Here is a 4,792-nt window from a genome sequence, read left to right as displayed (position 1 = left end):
GTGGGCTGCCTGAGAGGGGAAGAGCCATGGCCATCTCTTCAGGGGACTCACCCCCCAGGGCCTGCGAGCTGGGTGGGAGGAGACGCCTGGAAGAGGCTTTGTAGACTGCTTCATTTCAGCTCCAAGGGCTCTGCAATACCTCCTGGATGGCAGTGGGGTGGGGAGTCTAAAATGAAAGTCTGCCTTCCTCTTTAAAGGAACTGGTTTTTCTGAGATTTTCCCTGTTAGTTGGTGAAAATGACTATTAGTGCTTAGCAAGTTACAAGCAGTCAGAACATGGGGAGGATATGGCCCATTCTAAAAACACTGACAGTAGGTGTAGGACTAAAGATGCACCCCCCCCACACAGATGCACACACACACACACGTGCACACACACACGTGCATACACATGCCCACACAGATGCACACACACAACATATCACACACAGACGCACACAGACACACAGATGCACACACACAAGATGTGCAGACACACATACATGCACACACACACATGCATACACATGCCCACAAAAACACATATAGATGCACACACACAACATATGCACACACAGATGCACACACACAGATGCACACACACAAGACATGCAGACATACACACATGCACACACAGAGACACACAGACACACATGCACACACAGACACAGACACACGTGCATACACATGTTCACACAGATGCACACACATAGATGCACATACGCAACACATACAGACACACACACGCACATATAGAGACACACAGACACACATGCACTCACAGAGACACAGACATGTGCAAACACATGCCCACAGAGTATACACACATGACACACAGATGCACACACACATGAATACATTTGCACACAGACCCAGATGTGCACACACAACACATGCAGACACATGCACACACAGATGCACACACATGAACACATGCACAGAGACACACCGATGCACACACACACAAGCCGTGCAGACACACAGGCCCATAGGTACACACACAGACACATGCACACAAGAGACCTAGTCCCTTGAAATATGCTGTGTCTCCATGTGGGCATCTCCTTTCCTACCTCCTTCTCTCCAAGCATACTGGTGTCCAACCAACTGATGAGTCAGTCCCAGGGATCATGGGGTCATCAATGGGGCAGTGAGCTGACCCCTGCTGCACTCTCTGGCAGAGGGCATGATCAAAGGAAGGGAGACAGTGTCTCCTTAAGTTCTGCAGATCAGATCAGCTGCAGGGCCTGGCACACATGGGGTGTGAATGTGGGCAAGCTGGGGTGTGGTGGAAAAGGGTCAGGGCCCCAAGGAGGACAGGAAGGACCTGAGAGCTCAGCATGGAAAAGAAGAGGTTCAGGGAGCGTGAGATGGGATGCCAGCCTCCGACGTTCGATGGCCTCCCTCTGGAAGAGTCAGCATGCTCTGGACTCCACATGTAATAGATGAGGGCCACAGGGAGGCCAGAGGTGGGAGGAGATGCCTGGAATGGAAAGGGGTGCCTTGGGAGGGGTGAGCTCCTGTACCTGGAAGTGTTGAGGCCAGAGACTGCAAAAGGCCCTTCCGAGGCTCTGTCCTGGGTGTCGCTGCTGGTACATGCTGGGAGACCCTCTCATCCAGATAGAGCCAAGAGTATAGGCACGACTGTGCCCCGAGACCTGGAGGTGAGCCCCTTGATGTATGACCTTCCTGAAAGGGAACCGCTACCACTACAGAAGCAGCTACTACTGGGCCTGGTTGTGGCTTTGCTGGGACCCCAAGAAAGCTCTTTCCCTCTCTGGGTCCAAGTTTCCTTATCTGTCAAATGGGGTTACAAGCTATCCTGGAGGGCTGGCACTACCATATAGCACCTAGCATGGTGCTCGGCTTACTGCTGGCCCTGCAGGCCCTTGAGAAACCTGCGCTTCTGTTTTTTTTCTGGTGCCTCTGGCCTCCTCCCCCATTTCCTTAGGGCTCTGGGGACACTTGGCAGCAGAAAAGTTTGGAGCAGAAAACCTCCCACACGATATCGATCTGGCCAGCCCTGGACTCCAGACCATGGCGTGTGGGATGATGGTACAGCCGTCTCCATGGCTCCAGTTTTTATGAGGTTTGAAAGATCATCACTGACTATCGAGACAGGATGTCCGCCTCCTGGGCCCTCCCCTTAACCTCTGCTGCATTCCCTGATTCCCAGATCAGTCCTGGGAACCCCCCCCATTCTCAGGTCTGGCCCTGGGAAACCAAGGGGTGCCTACAAGGTTGTCAGCTCCACATTCTGGTCCTCCCTCAGCCCCATATCTTGCATTTACAGAATCTGACCTGGCCGAACCATCACCCCTGCCTCCCTCAGGGGACACTGGCTGGTTTGGGATATCAGGAACTGGGGCCACTGGGGCATGGGCAGGGGTCTTGAAAGGGAGCAAGAGACCACCAGGAGAGATGGAGCTTTAGAGATCTGGAGACTGCAGACCCACGTTGGGGTAAGTCAATTACTCAACCAATCAATTAACTGACCTGAAATATACGTACTGAGCACCTACTACATATAGGCTGGGTACTTGGCCCTGAGCACTAACAATGTGTTTGTCTTTTGGCACTCCAGGTCTCATGGGAGCAGGAAAAGCATATAAAGATTCAGCAACTATATAATCACAGTGTGATTGTGCACTGGAGCACGGGTGCTTTATGCAGCAAGAGTTTCTAAATGGATCTGGATGGTCTGGGGAGAGCAGAGGAAGTATCTCCTAGGAAGGGGCATGTGTTGAATGTCAGAATCCAAAGGTGAATAGGAGTTAGTTGGGTAAAGAGGGAGGAAAGGGTCTTTCAGGCAGAGGGAACAGCAGATGCAAGGCCCAGGGGCAGGAGGGTCTTGATGTGTCTGAACCCCACGTACACTCACTGGGTAGCACATTTCAATTGTAATTTGACATGAATTTGAAGATAGGACAGACTGGTGGTCAAATGTACAGGCTATGGTGTCAGACTTCATGGGTTCAAATTCTGGCTCCATGCCTACCTGCTGTGTTACTTTGGGCAAGTTGCCTGACCTTGCTGTGCTTCTGTTTCCACATCTGTAAATGTGGGGTGATAACAGCAACACCTAACCCAGAGGGTTGTAGGAGTTGAGAATTTGTATCTGTGAAGACAGCTCGGACAGCACCTGGCAGGTAATAGGTGCTCTATGAATGTTAGCTATGCCTATTTTTTATGTGAGCTTCTTTTTTCTTTCTCCCTCACTAGACTGTCAGTAAGAGCAAGGCGCTGGGTCTGTATGTGCGAAGCCCCAGCATAGTATCTGGCCAGTGGAAGGTCCTCGATCAATGTTTGTGAAGGGAGTGAAGTGACTGCAAGGTCAGTGTGGGCAGAGGGAGCCAGGGAGGTGGGGAGGGTTGGGCTAGAGAGGCTGGATCAGCTAGGCAGGGATTTGTGGGCCACAGGAAGGCTTTGGTGTTTGTGGTTGGAACAGTGGGAGTGTTTGAAGATTCTGAATCAAGGGGACAGGGGATCTGGTTGGTATTTTGTAAAGATGACTGAGCTGTCAGTTTCAACATCAGTTGAACCCCAAGTATATGTCATTGTTATATTAGGTGCTTTATGAAATGTCATATCATTCATTTTATAAAATGATGGTGGGAAATAGGTGTGCAGCTAAGGAAATGAAAACTTAGAAGGATTAAGTGGTTTTCCCCAAATCTCATGGCTGGAAAGTGCTATAGAAAGGGACTGAAAATCTCCTGTTTTTGTTTTTTATAGAGACAGGGTCTTGCTCCATTGCCCAGGCTGGAATGCAGTGGAGCAATCACAGCTCACTCAGCCTTGTCCTCCTGGGCTCTAGAAAATCTCCCACCTCAGTCCCCTGAGTAGCTGGGACTGTAAGTGTGTGTCACCATGCCTGGATAATGTTTTTATTTTTTTATTTTTTTAGTAGAGACGAGGTCTCACTAGGTTGCCCAGGCTGATCTTGAACTCCCAAGCTCAAGTGATCCTCCTGCCTCAGCCTCCCAAAGTGTTGCGATTACAGGCATGAGCCACTGCACCTGGCCTGAAGATCTCTTTAGCTCTGTATCAGTTAGAATATTAGTTCAGCTTCTATAACAAAGGCTTCAAATTACCAAACACGTAAATGTGGTTGTTTATTTTTCTCTTCCCTGTATTATAGCGCTCCCCCACGAAATCATTCAGGACCCCAGAGTCCTTCAGTTTCATCACTCTGCCATCCTCAATATGTCGTCCATTATGGCTGCCCAGCTCCTGCCATTACAACTGCATTCTAGTCAGTAAAAAGCAGGAAAAGGAAGGTGAGGGCGTGGCCTGCTCTTTAGGGATGTGGTACATTTACATTATATACATTGTTTCCGTTCAGTTCACAATAGCCAAAACTGTCCCGTGGCCTCAACTAGCTGCTGGGAAATGTGATTTTTATGTGTGCAGCCATGAGTACAGCTATACTTCTGGGGATGTGGGAGTAAAGGAGGAGAGTGAGTCTTGGGAAATTCCTGATCCATATTTCAACATGTGCTGGAGGGAAAGACTTAAGAGTTGTATTAGATACCATACGGACGCGGGTATCTGCACAGTTAGAGTCCCTCTCTTTCATGGGAAGGGCCTGAAGCGTAGGGGTGGCTGCCAGGGTCCCTGTCAGTGTATTGCGATATCTTGACCACTTCCTCTAGTCTGATAGTGGACCGGTCCAGGGACAAGTATGTGACTTGAGTTGGGTCAGTTCAAATGCCCATCTGGACTGGAGAAAGAAAAGGATAGAGAAAGGGTCTGGGGTTGGGGTGGGTGGCTGCATGGACTTCTCTCTGCCTGGCTTCTGTCCTGTGCTTAC

General features: G+C 49.9%; 1 long non-coding RNA gene across 1 annotated transcript; it reads left to right on the top strand.

Moving 5' to 3' along the window:
- The first annotated feature begins 2,603 nt into the window (after positions 1-2,603).
- Positions 2,604-4,209, top strand: LOC144576712 (uncharacterized). The gene is made up of 3 exons (XR_013519104.1): positions 2,604-2,742; positions 3,202-3,312; positions 4,121-4,209. It is a non-coding gene; the product is annotated as an uncharacterized LOC144576712 (long non-coding RNA).
- The last annotated feature ends 583 nt before the right edge of the window (positions 4,210-4,792 follow it).

The sequence above is a fragment of the Callithrix jacchus genome, chromosome 6, assembly GCF_049354715.1.
Source record: "Callithrix jacchus isolate 240 chromosome 6, calJac240_pri, whole genome shotgun sequence".
In the NCBI taxonomy this organism is placed as follows: domain Eukaryota; kingdom Metazoa; phylum Chordata; class Mammalia; order Primates; family Cebidae; genus Callithrix; species Callithrix jacchus.
The sequence above is the reverse complement of the archived record's forward strand: the minus strand, read 5'-3'. Positions and strand labels throughout refer to the sequence as shown.